This window comes from Phyllobates terribilis, unplaced genomic scaffold (assembly GCF_046119375.1).
Source record: "Phyllobates terribilis strain yellow unplaced genomic scaffold, ASM4611937v1 Scaffold_4__5_contigs__length_816908805, whole genome shotgun sequence".
NCBI classification, from domain to species: Eukaryota; Metazoa; Chordata; class Amphibia; order Anura; family Dendrobatidae; genus Phyllobates; species Phyllobates terribilis.
In genome coordinates, this window is record NW_027362764.1 from 721,777,575 (window position 1) to 721,804,961 (window position 27,387).

The 27,387-nt window shown below is 42.4% G+C and overlaps 1 protein-coding gene across 2 annotated transcripts in view; it reads left to right on the forward strand.

Moving 5' to 3' along the window:
- Positions 1-27,387, forward strand: part of OXR1 (oxidation resistance 1) — a 712,646-nt gene that overhangs the window by 193,007 nt on the left and 492,252 nt on the right. The window lies entirely within an intron of this gene.

Here is a 27,387-nt window from a genome sequence, read left to right on the forward strand (position 1 = left end):
TCTGTGTTTCTGACTTTATAGGCTGAGTTCATTTACTGTTTGTGCTGTGTTTATCTGGTCCAGCATCTTTTATGAACTATTGCTCAAGTCAAAAATTCGTAAATTTAAATTTATATATTTTTTCCTTGTATTCTTGGTGTGCCTTTTCCTAAACATGTCCATTGACTTTAATGTTAAAAATCTTATGATCATTTTTCATAAAATTTTCTAGATCATTGACATTATAAACTATTGCTGCAGTTAGCATGCTATTTCTAAAAATCAATTAACAATTCTTTCTGTGCTCTTGGACTTTACACAATTCAGCTTCCAGCATTACGTGTGATCTAAGAGCACCCCGTTACTGTATCAAAGGGCAATGAGAGACAACTGATCTACATTTGTAAAGGAGGCTAGAAATAAATAACTGTGTAAATTACTAGTGCTTTTTGGGTGTTGGATGTGTACTGTATTCGGATTATTATTAGTCTGTTTTGAAGTGAGTTTCACCTGTGTTTCATGATATTTTGGCCACTAGATGGCAATGTGCTAAATAAAAGCTCTTTCATTGAACACGTTTAGTTAATTTTTGCTATGTAATTTCACATCATTTGTTTCATTAGTTACTGAAAAAATGTTTCCCATAAATAACATTACCTAAACACCAGATAGACTGATGGGGTATGACCGCTGGGGATCTGCTAAGATCCCCACCAATCCCGATAAAGTATTCTGCGTGAATGGAGATACTGTGAGCATGTGTGACCATCAATCCTATATAATGGAGAAGTGGTCGCACATGCTCACAACCACTCCACGCACAAGGATATTTGTGAGCCCAGTTCTCATGATTGATGGGATCCCAGTAATGCAAGGGTGGGGAACCTCAGATTCCTGGGGACCACAGTGCTTGGGCCAGCAGCTGTATTTAGCCGGCCGCCGGTCCATTAATTTCTTCTTGCTCTGTGAGCAATTCACTATTGAACACTCAGGTGTGTGCAATGAAAGATTACATCCTAACACCAGTGCCAGCGTCAGGACAGACTCTGTGGGCGGAGTTAGCACAATTTGTACGGCCCCTGAAGGATGATAAAAATATCCAAATAGCCCTTGGCAGAAAAGAGATACCCCACCCCTGCAGTAATGATATATTAATCACCTATGGTTACTGGACAACCTCTTTAAACCGATGTAATCCAAATTTTGTTAAAGGAATCTGTCACCCCCTGCCACTTATCTGACCTCTAATATGAGCATACAGGTGATGTAAATCTAGTCCTACTTGTATGCCTCCTAGAGGTCTTGTTGCTGTGAAATTTATTTTTGTTCAATCAGGTTTCAGATGGCTTGGAGACCCGGGGAATGGATAAAATCTTCACCTACAGTGTGAATTACAATGTTACCCCCCTCTCCTGCATCTCACAGTGTCTGTATTCGGCTGCTGCAACAGCACATCACAGGGCACTGTGACGTGCAGGGGAGGGGAGAAGCATGGTAACTCACACAGGAGGTGGGGATTTCTTCCCGTCCCCGGGTCTGCAAGCCATCAGAAACCTGATTGAATAAAAACAAATTTCAAAGCAGCAAGACCTCTAATATGAGGCATACAGGTAGGTATAGATTTACTTTCCTATCACCTGTATGCCCATATTAAAGGTCATATAAGTCCCAGGAGGTGACAGATTCCCTTTAATGAGAAAAGCTACGGTTATATATTTTACTAATGTGATAAATAACTTACAGGGTAACGACTAATGACTCATTAATACGGTACAGCCTTATGCACGGGCAGAGTATGGCAGTAAAGTTCCTATGGGTACAAATGATTTACCCATAGACTGCCATGTGGTGCTTTTAGTACAATATCTCAAATGATATAGAATGCAATAGGGCATGACATTTTCTTCATGTATTTTGTATAAATCCTTAAAGGGCTTGTCCAGGACTATTTTATTTTTTTTTTATTATGGGCCTAAAAACTAACAAGCCAGGAAATTGCTAACAGAGGCCACTACCTACCTATTTTACCTGGCGCCAGCTCAGAGCAGTCTTCGACTGCTCCTCCCAGAGAGTCATCTTCTCCACGTCAACAGAGCAGCTCTTCTTCTTCCGGGCTGCTCTGCCGACAGACTGTCAATGTCATGCTGAATAACAGCCGGCTCCCCGCAGTTAGGCAACAGGGAGCTGGCTGTCAATCAGCATGACATCGGCAGTCACACCCCATCAACAGAACAGAGCAGAAGAGAAGCCGCTGCCCTGTCGACATGACATTAGCGGAAGCCGCTGAATCACCGTCAGGATCGGTCTGTGACTGCTTTGTCCTAGCAGAGATTGGCGCAGGGCACAACAGGCAGGATGGTAGCAACTACGTGCCTGTTAGTTCTTTGACCAGTATTGAAAAAATTAAGTAGTCCTGAATAACCCTTTTAAAAAAGACTCCTTATATCTCTGCAAAAAAAATAAATTGGTTGCACATGGATTTATATTAATGGTCTGTAGAGATCTGTGGTAGCCACATTATTGATTCATGCAACACTGCTGTGTGCATGCTGGGTGTGGGTGCTTCTTCAGCTCTCTCTATAGTTATGCCTCTCTGCTAACATGCTAAGCCCACTGTTACAGGGGAACTAATGTCATCTTGCTATATGAAATTAATGTTATCCGGAAAGTTCTACACTTCCTCTTCTTAATAATACATTTTGGATAATTTTCCGAAACTCCAGTCCTGCAAATGAAAACAACAGGAAATTAAATGATAATCCCAAAGAATCATAAATCAATTTGTTTTAATCTCTTAAACTCTCTGTCTCTATCAATTTTTGCTTTAATTAGTCTGAATCTTTAATTTATGCTGTGCCAGAACACAGGAAAGATTTGCTGGGCGCTTCCAAGTGCCGCTGGCACAGAATACTCGCTTTACATGCCGGCCGTCTTATTGTACCATTTTGTAAACAGTATTTTTTTTAATCTTTTTTTTGTACTGCTTCATATTAGAACCTAAAGTAACTGCTTGTTATGCATAAAAAGGGATTAGTGAGACTTGTATTGTACAGATGTAGCAGAGCTCAATGGATCATTTCATTTTTTAAGTGCATATTTCCTAATAGCTTTAATGAGTAATTGAACTTTTATTTATTTATCCTCCAGGTACTGCAAAGCAATACATTTTTGCAATATACTTTATTACCTTGTTTTACTCTCAATCCCAATCATTACCCTGTTTCCATGGTCCTTTAGGCCCCCCTTCACACATCTGTTTTGTATGTCCGTACGCGGTCTGTTTTTTAAGGACCGCAAATACGGACATACACACACCCATTGTATCGATGTGTCAATGGATGTGCGCACATGTCAGGTTTTTCACATGGACCCTGTGTCCTTGTGAAAAGCACACAGACATGTCATTTTTTTTGTGCAGCATGGGCAAAATGGCTGCTGCACACATGTACACTGATGACACACGGATGACATCTGTGTGTCATCAGCGTGACACGTATCGGCCCCTGGGAATCAGCAGTACAGTTGTTTGCACTGTTCCCTGGCACCAGCTGCTGAAGGCAGCTCTCATCATTGTCCCTTGCTTACCCTGAGATCAGCACGAGCAGGAGACAATGATAGGAGATGTATTCAGCACCCGCTGAGTACATGCTGTGTAAAATGTGTAAAATGTAGAATTAAATAAAATAAATGTCATGGTTTACCGCCAATTATTCATAACCAGCAGATAAAAAGCTGCCCGCTGGGGACTAATATTACTAGACAGGGAAAGGGTCATTAGCCAAAAATGTTACCTGGCTATTAATAACAGCTCACAGCTGTTTGATTAGCATTTGCTGGCTAGATTACAAGGGGACCCTAGAAAAAAAATTGATGTAGGGTCCCCCTATAAATTCTACCTAGCAAAGGCTAAACAGACAGCTGTGGGCTGATATTAATAGCCATGGAAGGGACCATGGATACTGGCCCCCTCCAAGGCTAATAACATCAGCCCTCCGCAGTCCCAGGAATGTCGCATCAATAAGAAATCTGGCACTTAGCCTGGGCTCTTCCCACTTGATATGGCGCGGTGCATATTGGGGTAATAGGTAGTGTTGCACGAACTTGCTCTGATAAGGCATTATGTGAGCGCATTCGAGTCCTAGCCGAGTATCTTCAGCATGCTCGGAAAATATGTTTGCATCACCGCGGCTGTTTGACAGCCATGAGACATGCAGGGATTTCCTGACAAACAGGCAATCCCTGCATGTGTTGCGGCTGTCTAACTTATTTTCTAAGCACGCCAAATATACTTGGTTGGGAGTGAAGCATGCTCAGATAACGCCTTATCTGAGCACGTTCGTGCAACACTAATAATAGGGTTGGAGTTCAAGTCTGCCTTGCGTTGGCAGCTGACACAAAGCCCAGGGGTTAGCAATGGAGAGGCGTCTATAAGACGCCCCCATTACTAACTCCATAGTAAAAGTTTGGAAATAAACACAGCCTGAATGCAATAAAAATAAAAGTCAACATTCTGTTTTACATATTTATTAAAAAATAAAAAACACCATTAAACTTACCTTAACACCTAATCTATTGAAGCCATTGTCCCCTGTAAAAAAAACAAAAATAAAAAAGCAAATTTATTCTCACCTTAAAGAGGCTGTCCACTAGTATACATAATGCCCGCATCGATTTAAACAGTGGAAAGAAGTGTTTTTGTAATTACCTTCCATTGTCATGTGACCCGGCTGCAGCCTGCTCTGACATCCGCTGATGTCACGTCAAGTTTCGGCTGCAGCCTGGCGTGACCCAGTGACGCGCACCCCGCTGATTGATGGGCTGTGGGTGGGGTTTCACCGCACGTCACAGCCCAGCATCCAGCGCGCGCTTTCCCAATGAATGCAGAGGAGAGGGAAATCGTGCTGTAGTGAGAAATTTTTACTGATCGGGTTAATTAATTTTATATTTTAAGAGATTTGTCTTTAACAGATGTGGAGATATCGCATGTGTATTTTTTTAATTTATCTTATTTCTTAATTGTTAATGGGAAAAAAGTGTATTGCTTCAAACTTCTTTATTTTTTAAAAACATTTTTTTTCTAGTACTGTATTTTGTAGTCCCTTATGGGACTTGAACCTGCAATCGTCTGATTGCTTTCTACTATATACAACAATACTGCAGTATATAGCAGAAATCACGGTCTCCTATGAATGCCTGCTGACTCCTGGCTGTCTTCAGAGGACACCTGGCCATCATTACAGCCCATCAGCACCCTGCCTCTGCATCACACCTGGCGATCACACTTTATGATCACTTAAAAAAGTGTGTCCTCTTAGGCCATGTGGCCGGTCCCCTCACGGCTGTTAGAAGCAGATGATGGCTGAATAATACATTTGTCATCTGCCCTCAAAGATGCTGGCTCAGCACAGGGAGCTGACATATGACAGATCAGTACGTCATATGTTGGTAATGGACATAAGATAATGCATTAAAACAGAACAGTAATATTTGTACAGAAGTTTGCTAAGCCAATTTCAGGGTATAGTTAACATAGATGCTGTTGTTCATTGGGATTATATGGGGCCCCTAGAAGAAAGTTTGCCATATCCTTACGTGAAGTGAGAGGCGGCGGTGCTCACAGGATCCTCAGGGGGGAGTCTTTAGGCTGATCTGCATAATTACCCTGTGAGCCACACCCCCTTAGTAAAGACCATAAAAATTTATACCAAATAAAAAGAGCCATATCTCTGGAACCATACGGCAGGTTTTAAAAAAGAAAAACAAGGAATACCCAGGGGAGCAGGGGGAATAAAATAAGAGCAAAAACTGCCCATTTTCCGTCTCATGACAGATCCCCTTTAAGGGGAAATTTATCAATACGTACCAAGCATTAAAATAAATCACCGTTAATGTAATGCCTTCATGTAATGAGTCTTGCAGAGTTCTTCAGTTTAGCACATAGAGGTGGTTGTCTGACTCCCTGTTCCTCCTCTGCATATGCCTGGAGCCACGACCTCTAGAAGTTTCACAGAGTATTGAACACCCCAGCCCTGTACACTGGGTAGTGGCCATGTAAAACTGAGCTGAAATACTTGAGAATGACAACTACACAGTGCACAGGGCTGTGATGTACTGACTCCATAGACTGTCCACATCCAGTGGCTACAGACCCAGGTATTAGCGGAGCAGTGGGGTTGCCGAATGTTGTATCTCCACATAACTAATTTAGATGATCTCTGCTAAAGATAGGACTACACCAAATCTTGCCCCACGTGCATCACTTAAAATGGTTGATGGGGCAAATTGAAAAGTTCACCAGTTGCTTGAAAAAGTAAAAATTATCAAAATAAGTAACTAGGTGAGTAACTCTTACGGCTCGTGCACATGCATGGTTTTCACGGACAGCCCTCGTATCTATGATATTCTATGGGGCTTTGCACTTGTCCGATTTTTTTTCTTGGAACAAGGAGTCCATGAAAAAAATTGAAGTCATGTCCAATTTTTATCCAAGTGTCGGATCAAACTTTTCTATTTTTTTTCTCCACGTCCGAGAAAAACTGATGCCACTCTGATCAAACTCTGATCAGAATAATTGGACCATTTTTCTCGGATGTGGAAAAAATATTTTTTTGACCCTAGCCTTAGTTTGTTATTTTTACTTTCTCAAGCCAAAGGTCAACTTTTCATTTTACCCGAACAACCCCTTGTAAAGGTGAACTCGACTAGTTACAAGTATTGCGGAGTTACCTAAATTCAGCTCTGATACTTTTATACACATAGAAATGGATTTGAAAGAACTACCAGTTTTGAGTCTTCAATGTTGGGTGACTTACGTGAGAGCAGATTTAGACGCCCAGAAGATCTATGTTGACATGCATTCAATTTCTTACAAGCCCTTGTGTGGTGGAGCTTTATGCCTGCGTTGCTTCTGCTAAGTACACTTATGGGAAAGCTGTAGAGTACTTTACGTTGTGTGAGATAAATAACATGAATACGGTATATTACCTGTCAGCATAAATATTTCCTGTTGTTCCAGATGCTCCGATGACTAAGACGAGCACTGGAAAGGGAATCATATTAACATAGACTGGTACGTGTGTAGATAGGTATATATGGTGAATACAGTGAAACAGGAAGGGTCAACCTCGTAATTGATCAAAAGATTTTAGTCCCAAATTATCAAGGTGTTTTTGCCATTTTATGGAGTAAGAAACCTTAAAATGTCACCAAAAATGTTGTGACTTTTGATGAATTTTATTCCAGTCCTGGCCAGCTCCACCAAAGTGAACAGAGTTTGGGAAGGATGAGGCATGTCATGAGCCCCACCCCAGGAAAATTCCTAAAAATGTACCCTTTTTACTAGCATAAATTACACCAGAAATGTACTCCAGCCCCTGATTGGAGTATCATTTCTAGCGGAGGTGCACGGGATTTGTAAAATGACACTAGTTTATTAAGTGATATGCACCTCTCAATGAATTAGTAGCAGCTTACTCCAATGGTGCCTTAATTAAAGGGTTATCCAGGACTATTTTTTTTTTTTATTATGGGCCAAAAACTAACAGGCAGGTAGTTGCTAATTACCTGCCTGCTCTACCCGGCGCAGTCTCAGAGGGGTCATGGACTGTTCCTCTCGGTAGTTCTTGTCAACAAAGCAGCTCTTTCTCTTCTGTACTATTCTATCGATGATGCATAACTGCGAACGTTATGCTGATTGACAGCCGGCTCCCCGCAGTTAGGTAGAGGGGAGCCAGCTGTCAATCAACATGATGTCGTCAGTCACGCCCCGACAACTGAGCAGAGTAGAAGGGAAGTTGCTGCTCTGTCAACAGAAGCTGCTGAATTGCCGACAGGAGTGGTCTGTGCTGACAGAGATCAGCACCGGGCACAACAGGCAGGTAGGTAGCAACTACCTGCCTGTTAGTTCTTAGACCCAAGGTAAAAAAAAAAAATAGCCCCAGGAAACTCCTTTAAGACTGGTGTGCAAAATTCCAGTCTTAGAGGGAATCTGTCATGTCCCCAAATGCTCTTGACCTGCAGATATAAAGTTAATCTGTGGGTTATTAGCGTTACAATGCTGCCCGGCCACCTAACTGAAAGTGCAGCTACTGGGAGAAAATAAACTTTATTCTTCCTGGGAGCCACTTCCTGGGAGCCACTTCCTGGAGTGGCTACACTAAGACCGTCGAGCAGCATTGTAACACCCACAGATTGATTTACTATCTTCACATAAATATCATTTGGGGACATGACAGGTTGCCTTTAATGAATCAGGCCCTTCGACTTTTTTTAAGGTGTTAGAAAGTATTTAACTCCACCTAGTATTTGTCACTTTCTTATTACTAAATTATTTTTTTCCTGTTTTAGCAATGTAGCCTGTGCTAAAAAAAAAACACTTTTCTTTTCCGATTGCTATAATTGTAATCGTACTGAACTGTAAAAATCAGGATATTATTACCACATAATGAACGCCATAAAATCAAAACCCAAAAAACAATGGTAGAATTGCATTTTTTTCACCATTTCATCCCAATTCTTTTCTACCATATAAAAATATTTTATACGGTGTAATGAATGATGTCATTCATAACTACAACCCTTCCCACAAATAGTAAGCCCAAGAATGGCTGTTTCAATGGAAAAATAAAAACGTGAGGAGTATCGGAAAAAGGGGAGAAAAAAACAAAAGCGTAAAATGAAAAATGGCTCCGATGGGAATAAGTAAAAGAATACTGTTGAGATAATTTTACTTCTGAAGCTATTGGTATGTCCCCAGTACAACAAAAAAAATGTCTTTTAGTAATCTGATGTACCAGTGCTGAAAAATCAAGCTTTGAAGCCACATGCAAATTAGCCCGAAAGTGCATTGGAGGCGTAGTGAGTCACTTGGTTTCCAGACTTTTAAAGGAGCACTCTGGAATTTTTTTTATGCCCCCCCCTTTTACCAATCATTAGTACATTTATAGACCTAGTGTATTAAAATGCTTACCCCTCCCTGTCTTCTGCCATTTCCAACACCACCCCAGACCTATCCGATACCACGTGGATCGGAGGTCATTTTCTCAAAGTAAGCATATCAGATTTAATATAAGTCTATTGAGAGCCCTGCTGTGAGTCTCATTGGCTTAAATAGAGAAAATGGCTTCCTGTCTACACAGAAGATGCTGTGTGAGCCATGAAGTCGCATCTCCGGTCATATGATGGAGGAGTGGAATGGAGGGTCGTTGGAAATGGCAAAATACAGCAAAGTATAAGTATTTTAATAAACTCACTGCACACAGACTAATAAAAAATACATGCAATAAAAAAAATGTCAGAGAGGTCCTTTTTTTCAACAGGCTGCTTCGTCTTTGTATAGTGAAAAATTGGAGCCCTTGAATGGAATGCACAGTCAAGGCCGAAAGTGTTGGCCCCCTTGAAATTATTCTAGAAAATGAAGTATTTCTCCCAGAAAATTATTGCAGCTACAAATGTTTTGTTATACACATGTTTATTGACTTTGTGTGTGTATTGGAGCTATATAAAAAAAAACAGAAAAAAATTGCAAATTGGACATAATTTCATATGAAACCCCCCAAAAAATGGGCCTTTCCAAAATTGTGGGTAAAACATTTTGTCTGGCCCATTTTGGGGGTTTTGTAGGAAATTATGTCCCATTTGCCATTTTTTCTAATTTTTTTGGAAATAAACATGTGTAATTGCAATATTTTTTTGGGAGAAATACTTCATTTTCTGGAACAATTTCAAGGGTGCCAACACTTTGGTCTTGACTGTATAATCAGAAAATGACTTATAGTTGAAATCAGTTTTTTCGTGGTAAATGCATATATTTTTTTGCAATGTTTATTTTTCCCTATCACGATCTGTATTAAAAATTAAAATCAGAAATCTTGTAATTTTTATACTGCTACTGGGGCTTTTCTACTCTCATTCATCCTATTTCAGGAAACTCACATATACATTAGCAGCAAGAGATGGAATCAGACCCTATCTTTTGTACTGAAGCATATAATGAGCGTGGGCAAAGGTCAGGGTGAGCTGTGACATCGCCTATTGTGATTGGTCGATCCTATGTTAGTAGCTGTGTATAGATGTGTCGCCAGTCATTGTAATCCTGTCTCTGCTGATAAGGAGCCTACTGAAAACTCTTACTGAAAAGACAGGAAGTATGAGTCTAAAAGGCTTAAATTGTCAGATTGAATATATGGTTTTGAATATACTTCGTGATAAGGAAAAAAATTCCTAAAATTAAAAAAAAAAATACATGTAGCTCAAAAAAAAGATTTAAACAATAGTATTTTCCACCGACACATTTCTTTTAACAAAGTTGGCGAAAAGATAAGTGTGGACATTGTACAGTACATGCACGTACATAACGACTGCACATATTATTATATATACTGTATATAGACACAAAACGGAAGAATACGTACAAAGAAATAAACATATCAATATGTACACATGAACAGAAATACTTATATACATACATGTACGCACATATTCACACTGACATTATCACTTGCCACCTTTTTCCACCTCTAACAGTTGCGTTTATGCAGAGAACATTGACCCCTACTGTAATAACAAAAATTAAAAGGAGTCCACATGACGATCTACAACACTAACACCCCTAAAAGAGACCCTAGATGGGCTTTGTAAAGTTCTGGTGTTCATGCCATTACACCCAATAACACAAGACAGTATAGGCAGGTTACCTTATCCATCCATTGGGGAAGAATGTTCTAACTTATTTGCTTATGTTAGCACTGGCACAATTGTAGAGAGTGGAAGTGCTGTGGTGCTGTGTAGGTTCATGGGTACCATTAAATCTGTGGGGCAACACTTCTAAAACTTTGAGTTTGAACTCCCTCTTGAGGTGCCCTAGTTCATGTTGAGTCAAGAATAGTGTTGACAGAGGACTGAAATGCTCAAGTACTCTGTACTTGAATTGAGCACGTTGGATGCTCAGACGTGCTCGACTCGACTAGCGAGCATAATGGAAGTGAATGTGAAACTTGAGCATTTCTCCAGAGGACTCTCTCTCTCCCCGGAGTTCTACAGCTCGCAAAGAGTCTGACTGACAGAGGAGTCCCGGAGTTCAAAGCAGGGGAATACCCCGCTTCAGTGGGACATGTGGCTTAGATGCTTCAAATGAGCTTCTTATGGGGACTCGAGCACCACGCAATACTCGGCATTGCTCGATACTCATATCCAGCACCCCGATGCTCGATAGAGTATCAACTAGTGCCGAGCACACTCGCCCATCACTAGTCAGGCCACACTACTGGAGCTTTCCAGTGTTACACACCTTTCCTGGGTCTGGGCTCTCCTCCCTTCTCCCCTACCTGCTAAACCCTCTTGTGCTCCACATCAGGCTTTGCAAGTAGCCCAGCGTGCTCCCATGTGATCATCTACAAAGGTCTATATTCAGCCTACCAAGACACACACTTGTGTCTTTGTATTAAGACTTTTAGTTTGTTTGTGCACCAGGACCTCTGCTACCTGTTGTGGTATTCCAGGACCTCTGCTACCTGTTCTGGTATTCCAGGAACTCTGCTACCTGTTCTGGTATTCCAGGACATCTGCTACCTGTTCTGGTATTCCAGGACCTCTGCTACCTGTTCTGGTATTCCAGGACCTCTGCTACCTGTTCTGGTATTCCAGGACCTCTACTACCTGTTCCCAGTCATCCAGGACCTCTGCTACCTGTTTCCGGTCATTCAGGACCTCTGCTACCTGTTCCCAATCTTCTAAGGCCTCTGCTACTTGTTCCTGGTTCTTCCAGGACCTCTGCTACCTGTTCCCAGTCTCCCAGAAACTATGCTACCCATGTTTGGTCTTCTAGCACCTCTGCTACTTGTTCCTGGACTTCTGGGACCTCTTCTACCTGTTTCCGTTCTTCTGGTACCTCTGCTACCTGTTTACGGTCTTCCAGGACCTCTGCTACCTATTCTCGGTGTTCCATCACCTCTGCTACCTGTTCCTGGTCTTTCAGGACCTCTGCTAGCTGTTCCCCATCTTCCAGGACCTCTTGTACCTATTATCAGTGTTCCATCAGCTCTTCTACCTGTTTGCATCCTTCCAGGACCTCTGCTACCTGTTCAAGATATTCAAGGACCTCTGCTACCTGTTCCCATCCTGCAAGGACCTCTGCTACCTGCTTCTGGTCTTCCAGGGCCTCTGCTCAGTCCTTGTCTGCAGTCTCCAGGACCTCAACCGCCTTCTGCCCCAACACTCGTGGCCCGTGTTTCTACTTGGAACTTGGGCTTTATAGTGAGCCTAAAATCCAGATTAAGCACAGTTATACAGTATAGTCATAGGAAATGATTCTTCCATAATGACAGTAGACATCTAGGGAGACATTTTCAATCATAAATTGGGACTGGTGCGGGAAGATGCAAATTTTCCTTCCAAGATGACTGAGGTTAATATTGAGGGCACCAGCTGGTATTATCTGTAGATGGAACAAGGAGCACTGTTGATAACATTGGTGGTCTTCTACACATCCCTTTTAAGTGCTGGATATCAAAAGCTGGTGAGCCTCTGGCATTATCATGGTCTTACTAGTGAGGCCGTAGAAGAAAATGTTTAAGACTCCTTCTCTATGGTAAGCAGTGGCACACCTTAATCTAAGATTGCACTTCCCAGATGTGTTGTGCCCACGGCGTTTATTAATGGACATACATTAAGAATAAGTCATCTGATTCACAAACCACTCTGTAAATGGAATTTCCACACTATGAGGACATTTTCTTCCAAGCCGTTGACCGATAGATCAGATGTGTCAATCTGGTGACCTCAGACATGTTGCAGCAGAATGATATTTCTGCGAGATGTGTATGTCTAAATTATTTTATACTCCATAGAGATATATCTAACGTCATATGTTAGTGTGATAAATAGCTCCTTCCTATTAATCACTGAACTTGGCGCCTTCATTTCTTACAAGAGTTTAGGATACACTTGCGTTGCTTCCAGACAGACTGTAGTAAACAGATAAATCATTGCTCGGAGCTCGTACATTTCATTTTTCTTACTTATAAGCAGCAAGGCACAGAATGTAAAGATAATATAATGCAAAGTCGATGAATTGCTGGTTTGGTACTTTTTTTTACTGTATAAAAGATGATCGGTTTCTATTAGGATGAATTTAAGGTCGTCAGAGTCCCAGAGGATCCTTGGATGGACACAATAATGGGCTCAGGTTCTCACGCCCCAAAGACGCAGAAGACGTAAACCCCATTTAGAGGTGACTTGGGATTTAATCATATGCCACTTGGATGTATTTTCAGCCTAAATGATTTTTACTAACCTCTTCTTTGTGTGTACAGGACATGTCGGGTGTGGGTGTATGGAGTAAGCAGATGCCAAGCTCCGATCGATATTGTTAATGCCTTAAATGCCACTGTCCATCTCTGACAACAGCATTTAAGGTGTCATCCAGGGGTGCACAATTTCATCTGTCCATTGCCTCCCTGCAACAAAATAATTGGATGCTGATGAGTTGCAATGGCACCCGGGAGCCTGCTGAAAGCCCCCATACTAGGTACTCTTGTGAAGCCTGCCAATTTTAGCCATCTGCTACAATACCTTTGTATTGCAGTATATTATACAAGTGATTAGATGATCACAGGTTCAAATTTCCTAGGAGAACTAAAAAAAAATTAAAACAAAAACATTTTTACAAATATAAAAAAAGCAAAGATTTGACTCACTCCCTTTTTCCACTGTTAAAAAAAATAAATCAAATAAACATATTTGGTAACACTGTGTCATAAGAGTTCAATCTATCAAAATATAAAATTACTAGATGGTGGCCCGATTCTAATGCATCGGGTATTCTAGAATATGTATGTTGCCGACCGGGCGCAATCAGCAGAACGTTGTTTAAATTTGGCGCCAAAATCGCTGATTGGTCGCGGCCGGCAACCGCGACTAATCAGCAAAACGGTGTTTAAATTTGGCGGCAATATCGTGATTGGTCGCAGGTGGCGGCCGCGACCAATCAGCGAACTGTGTTAGTGAGGACCGGAGAGCTTGTTTAAATTTGGCGATAAAATCGACCAATCAGCAGAGCGTTGTTTAAATTTGGCAGCAATCTCGCTGATTGGTCTCAGCCGGCCGGCGACCGCGACCAATCAGCAGAGCGGCGTTTAAATTTTCCGCCAATATCGCTGATTGGTCTCGGCCGGCCACCGCGACCAATCAGCAGAGCGGCGTTTAAATTTGCTGCCCATCTCGCTGATTGGTCGCGGCGGCAGGCCGCGATTAATCAGCAGAGCGGCGTTTCAATTTGCCGCCCATCTCGCTGATTGGTCGCAGCCGGCCACCGCGACCAATCAGCAGAGCGGCGTTTAAATTTGCCGGCCATCTCGCTGATTGGTCGCGGCCGGCCATCGCGACCAATCAGGAGAGCGACGTTTAAATTTGCCGGCCATCTCGCTGATTGGTCGCGGTCGGCCGGCCACCACGACCAATCAGCAGAGCGGCGTTTAAATTTGCTGCCCATCTCGCTGATTGGTCGCGGCGGCAGGCCGCGATTAATCAGCAGAGCGGCGTTTCAATTTGCCGCCCATCTCGCTGATTGGTCGCAGCCGGCCACCGTGACCAATCAGCAGAGCGGCGTTTAAATTTGCCGGCCATCTCGCTGATTGGTCGCGGCCGGCCATCGCGACCAATCAGGAGAGCGACGTTTAAATTTGCCGGCCATCTCGCTGATTGGTCGCGGTCGGCCGGCCACCACGACCAATCAGCAGAGCGGCGTTTAAATTTGCCGCCCATCTCGCTCATTGGTCGCGGCCGGCCACCGCGACCAATCAGCAGAGCGGCGTTTAAATTTGCTGCCCATCTCGCTGATTGGTCGCGGCGGCAGGCCGCGATTAATCAGCAGAGCGGCGTTTCAATTTGCCGCCCATCTCGCTGATTGGTCGCAGCCGGCCACCGTGACCAATCAGCAGAGCGGCGTTTAAATTTGCCGGCCATCTCGCTGATTGGTCGCGGCCGGCCATCGCGACCAATCAGGAGAGCGACGTTTAAATTTGCCGGCCATCTCGCTGATTGGTCGCGGTCGGCCGGCCACCACGACCAATCAGCAGAGCGGCGTTTAAATTTGCCGCCCATCTCGCTCATTGGTCGCGGCCGGCCACCGCGACCAATCAGCAGAGCGGCGTTTAAATTTGCTGCCCATCTCGCTGATTGGTCGCGGCGGCAGGCCGCGATTAATCAGCAGAGCGGCGTTTAATTTTGCCACCCATCTCGCTGATTGGCCACAGCCGGCCACCGCGACCAATCAGCAGAGCGGCGTTTAAATTTGCCGGCCATCTCGCTGATTGGTCGCGGCCGGCCATCGCGACCAATCAGGAGAGCGACGTTTAAATTTGCCGGCCATCTCGCTGATTGGTCGCGGTCGGCCGGCCACCACGACCAATCAGCAGAGCGGCGTTTAAATTTGCCGCCCATCTCGCTGATTTGCCGCGGTGGCCGGCCGCTACCAATCAGCAGAGCGGCGTTTAAATTTGCCGCCCATCTCGCTGATTGGTCGCGGCCGGCCACCGCGACCAATCAGCGTCGTATTAGTGTGGGCCTGGGAGTGCCGCTGCTTGTGCGGCTCCGTATTAGCGAGGACCGGGGAGCGGCGCTGCCTGTGCGGCTCCTTCTGCTGCGAGAAGCCGGGAGATGAGCGGCTGCTCGCAGCAGAAGCATCCCGACCGGCGGCACCGGTCCTCCGTTCACACTACCTGTCGGGAGATCAGCGGGCCAAGCCGCTGATCTTCCGAAGTTAGCCGCATGGAAGTCAGCGGCGCCGGTCGGGGTAGTTCTGCTGCTAGCGCCGCTCATCTCCCTGCTGCATCGCCGCTGACCTCCATCCGGCAGATGAGCTGCTAACGGCCGCCATCTTTTTTCAGAAATCCCGCGGCGCTGATTGGCCACTGCCGGACCAATGAGCAACGCGGGATTTCCAGGACAGACAGACAGACAGAAAGACAGACAAACAGACAGACAGACAGACAGACGGGATAAGACGATTATATATATAGAAAAATGTAAAGAAAAATATAAATGCCAGAACTGATTTTTTTCGGGCTAAGCAGCTTCTCCAAAAGTGCAATAAATAGTGATGTACTTCGAAATGATATCAATAAAAATGACAGCTCGATGCACAAAAAGCAAGTGCTCAAAAAACACAGCTCAATTAACACAAACCAAATGTCTGATTTTTTTTTTTACCATTAAAATAAAAAAATACAAGTTTGGTTTTTTGACCCCACAATGAATGTCATAAAAACAAAACTCAAAAAACAAAAGTGGAATTGCTTTTTGTTTTCTTTTTCTGGCGTATTGCATGGTAAAATAAATTGTGTCATTCAAAACTACAAAAAAAACAAAACAAACAATCTTATAGCTGTGTTAATGGAAAAGGAAAAAAGTTAGGGCTCTTGGAAGAAGATGAGAAAAGCCGAAAGTGCAAAAATTGCCTGTGGTTAGTAGGGGCTAATGACATGACCTGTGTGTACTATAAGGGCAGGTGCAAACAAGCGTATTTTGCTGTCCTAGTGCGATCTGACAAAACATCGGATTACACTCGGACCAATGTTAGCCCCTTTCTAGCCTTTGCCGTATTAGTACGGCACAGGCTAGCACCCCCGGTTCAGTGAAGGCTCCGGCGCTGAGCCTGCACTGAACCGAGCACATGTAAGCTGATAAATACAGCTGACATGTGCCCGCAACAGCCACAGCTGGAATGATCCACCCGCGGCTCTTAACTAGTTAAATGCCGCTGTCAATCTCTTACAGCGGCATTTAACTTGCGCTTCCGGGAAGTGCGTCGTTAGCCCCGCCCATCGGTGACCCCGTCACGTGATCGCGGGTCAATGATGGGTTGGCTTGACAACCTGGGGTCTGCAGCAGAACCCTGTGGTTGTCATGTACTGATTGATATCATAGCAAGTGAGCATTTCTGCTGCATACAGGGGATCTGCTTGTCCTCTGTATGCAGCATAACCGATCAGGCAAGTGCTACTTCTAGTTTCCCATGGAGACTATAGAAGCATGCAAAAAGTAAAAAAAATGTTTTTAAAAATATTAAAAAACTAAAAAATATATAAAAGTTTAAATCACCCCCCTTTTGCCCCATTCAAAATAAAATAATAATAAAAAAACCTACATACACATATTTGATATCGCCGGGTTCAGAATCGCCTGATCTGTCAAAATAAAAAAATAATTTATCCGATCAGTAAACTGCGTAACAAGAAAAAAATTCTAAACTCCAGAATTATGTTTTTTTGGTCGCCGCAACATTGTAATAAAATGCAATAATGGGCGATCAAAACATCGGATCTACCCAAAATGGTATCTATAAAAACGTCAGCTTAGCGCACAAAAAATAAGCCCTCACCCAGCCCCAGATCACGAAAAATGGAGAAGCTACGGGTCTTGAAAAATGGCACCATTTTTTTTCTTTTTAGAAAACTTTGAATTTTTTTTTCATCACTTAATAAAAAAAGAACCTGTACATGTTTGGTGTCTATGAACTCATAATGACCTGGAGAACAAAAATGGCAGGTCAGTTTTAGCATTTAGTGAACATGGTTAAAAAGAAACAAAAAAACAACTGTGGAATTGCATTTTTTTTGCAATTTCATTGCAATTGGATTTTTTTTCCCGGTTTCCAGTACATGATATGGTAAAACCAGTGATGACGTTTAAAAGTACAACTTGTCCCGCAAAAAATAAGCCCTCACATGGCCATATTGACTGAAAAATAAAAATGCTATGGCTCTAGGAACAAGGAGAGCAAAAAATGAAAATGCAAAAACGGAAAATCCCAAGGTTGTTAAAGTGTTAGTCTATGGGGCCATGCACATATCTGAGTTTGATCTGATTCTGATCGTACTCGGCCATGCAAGTATCATGGGTGTATCAAGTGTGACAGACAGACGCTGTGGATCCACCTGTAGAAGGTCATTGCGCTTGGCATTACAGATTACTTGATCCTCTCATCTCTGTAGTGTAGTGATATCCTTCTTCTTTTAGGACCCAGCAGCGACCTCCACCTTCTGCTGCTAATTGACACACCCTTGCTTGGTAGTTAAAAACTTTCAGTGTCTCCAGAGAGTCGCAGGTGATAGTTCTATGTTCCTCTGTTCATGCCTAGAGAACTAGTAGTCGGCTAGTTTCTTCTTTGGTGCCCTTGGAGGACAGTTGGCATTATCTCTCTGGTGTCTTCTCAAGCTAAGTGTATCCCCTTTGTTTGTCTACCTTGTTGTCTTTAGTTAGGGGCCTGAATAGTGTTCACCCCGTCCACTCTCTACCAAGGGCCTAGCTCTAGGGACATTCAGGGATTGGGTTTCCTGCTCAGCAATAGGTGTGGAACCTATATAGGGACAATAGGGTAGTCAGGTTGATATTAGATCTGCCTAGGGGATCTCCACTTCCCTTTTCCCTAGTTGTTGGCCTCCCTTCCGCCTCTTTTCTGTTGTACACTTGATCCTTCCCTCACCTTGTGTGACAGCAAATCAATGAGCCCATGGAAAACATCAGACTGCACTCGGATCACATCTGAATACAGTTCGATTTCTACGCACTGACAGAATGGAGAAGATGGAAACATTTTTTTTTCCCCCATCTTCTCTTCATCCGAGAGAATCAGAGCACACTGTGATCACACTTGGATCAACCTATAATCAGAGCTTGATCAGAGTACCATTTGCATAATCGGCACAATTCTCTCAGATGAGAGAATCTACTGCCGTCTACCCCTGGCCTAACAATAAGGAATACAGTGCAATTAAAAGTGGACATATTTGAGCAATGGGTTGTACAGTACCGCAAAATCATTTTCTGGGCGTTTGAGTCATAGCTTGAGGAAAACTTCAAAATCGCTGCCCTAGCGCTATAGACTGCTTATAGCAGAGAGGCTTCTTGCCTCCTTCCAAACTCCGGGGGCATATGTCCCATATGTGGGTCAAAGAAATCCTATACCTACACTAGATGTATCCACTGCATACATGCTGCTGCCAATATGCTGTAAATTGCATTTCATATACCCCTATTCACACAATGCAGTTGTTAAACTGTGCTGCAGCATATACACCATTATTAGTGCTGTTCTTCTTGGGTCTATGTTCTTTTATTTTCCACTAGCTTCAATCAGGGATAAATGAGTCTTAATATTTGTAGTAAAAATTGCAATCACACAGGAACACTAGAGAACTGGATCTACAATTTGTCATAAACGTTTCTCTAGGATGATTACCTGGAAATGCTTCTTTCAGATTCTACGGCTGCTGAATGCTGCAAAACTGGAACACAGAACCAATGATTGTCTGCTCTTTGCTCATGACCACAGACCCCACGCACACAACTGTATAAAAAAAAATCTGTGTTTTATATGGTACTTTATTTCTGACTGCATCCTCCTAATGGTGATCCATATAAGTTCCGTATACTAACGTTTGAGTTCTCAAGAAGAGCTCATCCAAGCTGGCAGTTTGGGGCGATTTTCATACAGTCAATTTTTCAAAATTCATAAAATGTTACTAACCATCCCAGAAAAATACCATTCTGTTCTAGCGTCTGTTTTATTATTATATTATTATATTATATTAATGAGGTGACAATTCAGAGGAATCTTTTCTTAGAACCAAGTGTTGTGCCATACCTCTGTGAATCAATTAACAAATGGGGTATTATCAGTTGGGGGGAGGTCACTGCGCAGTCTAATATTGGCCAATCACTAATTTTAATGGTTTATTCTCAAAATAGTAAGTTATCCATGGAATGGGGATAGACTCCTGATCACTGGGGGTCCGACCACTTGAACTTCCAGCGATGATGCAAGGAATGTGGCTCCTGATCCAGGGCTCTGAATGGGGCACCTCTGATCCAATCCTCTGCTGTACTCGTCCTTCTCCAACAGTCCCATAAACAATGAATGGAGCAGAGGTCGAGCATGGACATCTCAACTCCATTCAAGACAGAACCCAATTTCCAGTTGTACCCCGGCGATCAGCAAGTTTATTCTCAATCCTATGGCAAGAACTTTATATTTTGGGAATAACCATTTAATACAATATCCAATATGTATTGGATATTTAGAAAAAACAAAATAGTATATACAGGACTACGAGTTGGCACTCAAGGTGGCTATGTAAACATAAATGCAATGTATAAATATAAATGTATAAAATACACATTTAAGTAAACATAAAAATATTTAATAAATATATAAGTACTATCCGAATAGTAATGGAAAAAAACAATAATTATGATAAAAAAGAAGTTAGAAGATAAGTTATTCTCTGCGGATTTAATGTCAATTATTATGCTCTGGGGTTACATATTAAAGTTAATATGTAAAGAATAAAAAAAAAATACTTATACTTATCCCACCACTCACCTCTCCAACCCCTCTGCTCCTCAGGCCCGGGAGGGTTCTGTGCATGCAAGAACTTGGCGCACACCATGATGTCATGGTGCCATGACCCTTGGCACATGCTTGCACAGATCAAACCTTGAAGCGTGAGAGGCCCAGAAAATTCAATGTGAGCAGCGGTGAACTGAAGATGTGAGGAGGACCGGACAGGTATCAGTTGGAAGCAGAGGGGCCGAAGAGTTGAGCGGTGTGGTGAGCATAAGGATTTTTTTTTTTATATCTTAATGGTCATCTACGGTTGAGAAAAATTGCGGCACCATTTTGCTGGATCTGTGCACAAGTGAATTTTAAAAAAATCTGCGTTTTGGCGAAAGTGGATTTTGGTAAAATTTGAGTAAAATTCAATTTCACTCAAATGTATTTGCTCATCTCTAATATCTAACAATTAGAGGACACAGATATGAGAAACTCCTGCTCTCCTGTCTCTATGAAACACATGTTCATAAGCATCAACTGCATGTAGAACATTCACAGTAATATTGAGCAGTGTAGCTGTGAATCCAGCACTGGAGTTAAAGATGAAAACATTCACAAGCAAACATCCCCCGCTTTCATAAAATTCAATAGGCAGATGTATTCTGATACCTCAGTGAGCTGGAAGACTGTCTTGTTTTGACTAAGACTTTATATGTTTTGGAGAGTAAATGATGAGTTCCGGTGGTTTAGATGAGAAAAAGTGGCTCATAAGTGAAGAAAGAACCTTATTTATCTGATAAGTTTCTTATATTTGCTTCGCTTGTTGTATTGAAAGTTTATGTAAAAGACAGTGATCATTCAGAATCTCATTTTAGTCAGAATTCCCCCATGAAATACATCAGACATAAATTATTTTTACAGTAACCTGACAGTTCAAGGACCTAGTGACTTAAAACCTCTAGACAGCCATTAGCAGACTTTGTCCAATTAGTCTTAAAGGGATTTAGCTAAAGTCAAGAAGACTGGTTCTTGTGTAGCTGCTTGATCCTCTCAAGTAACAGCTTCTAATGAATGCCATTTTTTTCAGGAATGTGCACTCAGGAGCTAATCACCTTGAGCAATAGGATATATAACAATAGGAATCATAGTCTGCCTTCTTTATTTTAATCAATGTAGTAATTGCCCAAAAAAAACTCTTCTCAGAAACTACATCTAAAATTGGATTCTAAAAATGAAGACTTTGTAATTGTGCCTGAAGGTATTCTATAAGCTTCATTTATTGACCTTTAACTATAATTATTTTTTCCCCTATGTGTATATTTTATGTCTCGTAATGATGCCCTAAATTAAAGAAAACACTAAAATTATTGTAACAAAAATAAAAAAAAAAATACTTTTTAATAATTTGTAACAAAGACTATTATTTCAAAAGGGTGCTATGTGTCATTTATCTAGTGTTCCGATTTCTAATTTTTCGCAAGAAAATTACTTACTTAAATCAGCAAATTGTCTCTTCGGAGATGGAGAGGACTTGAACTCTATAGCGTCACCTATTTGAAGCAGCAATCAATCCTTTAACGAGTCGTGCAATATGACTTAGGATAAAAGCCAAATCTGAATCTCAGTTTGTAGACACGGTGTTTCGGGGTATTGCCGCTCATCAGTGCAAAGTATGAGATTTGATTTGGCTAGGTGAGAGGCTCTGGACTGAGGTCTAAGGGGTAACATTTCTCCTTGTGGAGAGTGACATACCGGCCCTGGCATGTCAAGGTAAGGAGGCTTAATTGCCGTGCAATTACTTAAATCAGAGTTTTATTATAAATGCAATTGAATCGTGCTGTTTTTTATTATTTTTTTTAGTTTGTCATGAAAAAAAAGCAGTTGTCCAGCTGTTCCCTAGAGCAGACATCTAGGACAATAAGCTTTCTATATTCCAGCACCACTTGAAGTAAAAATAGAAAAACATTAAAAATAGAGATGAGCAAATCAGTTCAAGGAGTATTGAATTCACCTTGAATTTTATAAAAAAAAAAATCCAGATTCGCCTGTATCTGATTTTTTTTGTTTCGTTTGGGCAAAGTCAGCAAAATGATAACCTGATTAGAGAAGGGCTATGAAGGTAAGGATCTCGTGAGCATTATTTTTTATGTATATTTATTATGCTCTGAGGATTATAGAGACATCATGGGATAATAATGATGCAAATTGAATTTCCAGCTATAATTCGAGTGCATCTGCCGAATTTAAATTTCTGAAGATTTGTTCATCCTTCAAGAGAATCTGTTAGAAAGATCAACAACCCACAAACCGCAAATATGAGAATGCAGGTTTTTCCAATGTAAATCCATAGACACCATTACCTCTTCTATCTGTTGCTGCTTTTGTGAGAAATTAGTGTTTTAATTCATTAATTGTATTTTAGGTGTACAGTGCATTGGCCATGAAAGAGCACTTCATAGCCTCTGCTTCCCAAAGGTGGCTGGTTCTAGATGGGGAAACAACCTGGGGAATCAGAGGCTTCGTAAGTGCTTTGTCTCAACCAGAGCACTAAATGCCTCATTGGCATAATGCTTTAAGAGATGATTTCTTGGGAATGCAGCAACAGATAGATGATCTAGAGGTGTCGATGAATTTACATTTCAAATACCTGCGTACACATATATGCGGTTTGCGGGGGGGTTGATCTTACTAACAGATTCCCTTTAATTAAAACATCATATGGTGCACTTAAATATAGTGCAATGCTGAACCATTTCAAACTCACTCAAGGTCATATAGTATAGTGCTATAATATGCAAAACTTATTTCACCCGGAATAGGCTTAGATTTTTAATTCCATGCACCTCATCTACAATCCTTTGAAGCAATTGACTTGGACTTTGAGAGCGTTGAATTGCTAAAAAAAAAATAATTTTGTTTTTTACAACAGGATGACACCTGTTTTTGGTAGTTAATTTGTCAGCTTTGCTGTATCAATTAGATCACAAAGAGCAGAGTCATCTCATTATCATTAGAGGGTGGATTTGAGAGGGGTGAATTGCTAAAAAGAAAATCCCTTTTTTTTATTACAATAGGTTGACACCTGTTTTCTGTAGTTCATTTGTCAGCTTTGCTGTGTCAATTCTGTATCAATTAGGTCACAATGAGCAGAGTCATCTCATTATTATTATTAAAGGGTGGATTTGAGAGCTGTGAATTGCTAAAAAAACACATCTTTTTATTTTTTTTTACAATAAGTTGACTCCTGTCTTCTGTAGTTCATTTGTCAGCTTTGCTGTATCAATTAGGTCACAATGAGCAGAGTCATCTCATTATCATTAGATGGTGGATAAGTTAATCACAGCTCCGTTGTTCTGCTGGAAACAGGATAAACAGACTGTGCGGACGGAAAATATTATGTATGCCGCTATTCTGTTATTCTCTGTACAAAGGGCTCTACTCCATCACTTCATGGAGACTTTAATGATCTTTGTAATTTTTCTGTCAATTTACTCCCATGGGAAACACAGACAGTTTTTCTTTAGATTGTTTTGATAAATCTGTCCCATTATTTTTGGATGGGGGGCCATTTTTTTCCATTACAGAACATTTATTTTCTAACATAATGGATACATTTTGTATCAGGTATTAGCATATCAATTAATGCAATGAAAATGCATAACCTTATACCCAAACCTTTGGCATCTATACCCATAAATAACCAGTTATAGTAGGTGAACACCTGGTATTCATTGTACGTCTAGACAGACATCATGTAATAAATAGGTCATTGTGTAATATAAGATTTATTCTATGTGATCCATTCCTCGCAGCACGGCTTACACCGGCAATCCATCTGCTGCACAAACATGACTCTTCCCACCTTGATTCCCAGGGGCACGGGGTACAGGGCTGATTTACATCTGGCATTGATTCAAAGTGAAAATTATGTCGTTTCTTGGATGTGAAAAGCAGCAAACATGGTCGATTGCAATGTAACTGGGTTTTGTTGTAGTGCTCTATAGAGCATTCCTGTTCTACTGACCTGGAAACCTCAGACTACAATCATGATGGCTTCTACGGATAGAACTCATCAGTCCCATCAGTTTGAGAGTCACTGAGAGTATGGGCTCATAAACAATCACTATGACATGTCAGAAGACCCCTTAACGACATTGGGATTTTCGGTTTTTGCGTTTCCATTTTTTGCTCCCCTGGTTCCCAGAGCCATAGCTTTTTTTGGTCAATATGGCCATGTGAGGGCTTATTTTTTGCAGGACAAGTTGTACTTTTAAATGCCATTACTGATTTTACCATATCATGTACAGGAAAACATGCGGTGAAATTGCAAAAAAAATGCAATTCCACAGTTGGTTTTTTTTGTTTTTTTTTACCACGTTCACTAAATGCTAAAACTGACCTGCCAATAAAATTCTCCAGGTCATTACGAGTTTGGAGACACCAAACATGTATAAATTCTTTTTTATTTAAGTGTTAAAAAAAAAATCCAAAGTTTGCAACAAAAAAAAATAAAAATGGTGCCATTTTCCGAGGCCCATAGCGTCTACAATTTTCGGGATCTGGGGCTGGGTGAGGACTTATTTTTTGCGCATCGAGCTGAAGGTTTTTTTTATACCATCTTGGGGTAGATCCAATGTTTTAATCACCCATTATTGCATTTTATTGCAATGTTTTGACGACCGAAAAAACGCAATTCTGGCGTTTAGAATTTTTTTCTCGTTACGCCGTTTACCGATCAGATTAATTATTTTTTTATATTGATAGATCTGGCGATTCTGAACGCAGCAATACCAAATATGTGTATGTGGGGGTTTTTGTTATTATTTTATTTTGAATGGGGTGAAAGGGGGGTGATTTAAACTTTTATTTATTTTTTATTTTTTATATTTTTACAAATATTTTTTTACACTTTCTTCTTGCTTCAATTGTCTCCATAGGAGGCTAGAAGCACCAATTGTCAGATTGCCTCTGCTGCATACAAGCGATGAGCAGATCGCTTGTATGCAGCAGAAATGCTCACTTGCTATGAGCGCCGACCACTAGGTGGCGCTCATAGCAATCGAGACATGACAACCACAGGAGTCTGCTGCAGACCCCGGGTTGTCATGCCCACCCATTGGTGACCCGTGATCATGTGACAGATTGACAGCGGCATTTTACTGATTAACAGCAGTGGCTGGATCGCGATTCCACCCACGGCTGTTGCGGACACATGTCAGCTGTTTAAATCAGCTGACATGTGCCTGGTTCAGTGCGGGCTCAGCACCGGATCCCGCGCTGAACCAGGGGTGATGGCGTGGGGCGTACTAATACACCCCAGGCCAGAAAGGGGTTAAACGGGTTGTCCACTACTAGGACAACACCTTCTTGATCTAAATGTTTTGACCTGATGAAATAAAAAAGCTTATACTCACCCCCCATGCCTGCGCCGCTCCAGCGATGTCGGCACTCATGTTCCCAGGCCTCTCGTGCAGTTGTTATGACACGTGAACCAAATCACCGCCGGCATCACTGTCTCCACCTTCTGTCGAATTGAACACGAAGAGGAAGTCTGGGCTGCGGCTGCTCTCTGACTTCCTCTTCATGTTCAATTTGTCCGAAGGCAGAGACAATGACGCCAGCGCTGTTTGGGCGCCGGGCTTATGTGTCATCACAACCGCACAAGAACCCTGGGAACACGAGTGCCGACATCGCTGGAACGTTGCCGGCACAGGAGGGGAGAACAGGCTTTTTTATTTTATCGGGGCATGGGGTATGACAAGGAGTTGTCCAAGTAGTGGACAACTTCTTTAAGAGTGACTGTGGCCTTAGAAGAGGTTGGAATAACCCTTTTTGATAGACCGGTTCCCCAGTGATTGGCAGACCCCGGATTGCCCTGCTGTCAAGACTCTTAATAAAAGAATGAATCCTGTAAGGGAATGGAAATGTGATGTTCATTCAAAAATTGTTCAAGGACACAAGTGTCTTTCAGTATCTTACTCCTTTCTACCCATCCAGAACGCAAGTACGCTCCGCCTAACCGAGTGTGCATTTCTATGGGGAAGTAGTAAGGAGAAATAGACAGCTTTAGCGTTGATACTTTTTGTTTCTCCCTTCTTAAAATCCCGTGCTTTTCAAGATTTTAGGTTCGCTGCTGTTTCTGTTTTCCCATTTATCTCTAACAGTTGTGTAGATAAGATTAACCACGCGGCGCACTGAATGCCCCATCCCGTCAATGATGCGTTTGGTAAATGGGGAACGGCACTTAACGTCTTTCGTATAGATAAGAAGGATGATCTCTTTAACACTTTATACATTAAGAAATACAGCCATCAGTTTGCACAGAAAAGATTATACATACCACCAAGGCAGCTATAATGGGGCCCCTGAGAATAAGGGGCATCCCTGCCCAGGCTAGGCAGCTATAATGGGGTCCCTGAGAATAAGGGGCGGCCCTGCCCAGGCTAGGCAGCTATAATGGGCCCCTGAGAATAAGGGGCGGCCCTGCCTGGCTAGGCAACTATAATGGGGCCCCTGAGAATAAGGGGCAGCCCTGCCCGGCTAGGCAGCTATAATGGGGCCCCTGAGAATAAGGGGCAGCCCTGCCCAGGCTAGGCAGCTATAATGGGGCCCCTGAGAGTAAGGGGTGGCCCTGCCTAGGCTAGGCAGCTATAATGGGGCCCCTGAGAATAAGGGGCGTCCCTGCCCAGGCTAGGCAGCTATAATGGGGCCCCTGAGAATAAGGGGCAGCCCTGCCCAGGCTAGGCAGCTATAATGGGGCCCGTGAGAATAAGGGGCAGCCCTGCCCAGGCTAGGCAGCTATAATGGGGCCCCTGAGAATAAGGGGCAGCCCTGCCCAGGCTAGGCAGCTATAATGGGACCCCTGAGAATAAGGGGCGTCCCTGCCCAGGCTAGGCAGCTATAATGGGGCCCCTGAGAATAAGGGGCAGCCCTGCCCAGGCTAGGCAGCTATAATGGGGCCCCTGAGAATAAGGGGCAGCCCTGCCCGGGCTAGGCAGCTATAATGGGGCCCCTGAGAATAAGGGGCAGCCCTGCCCAGGCTAGGCAGCTATAATGGGGCCCCTGAGAATAAGGGG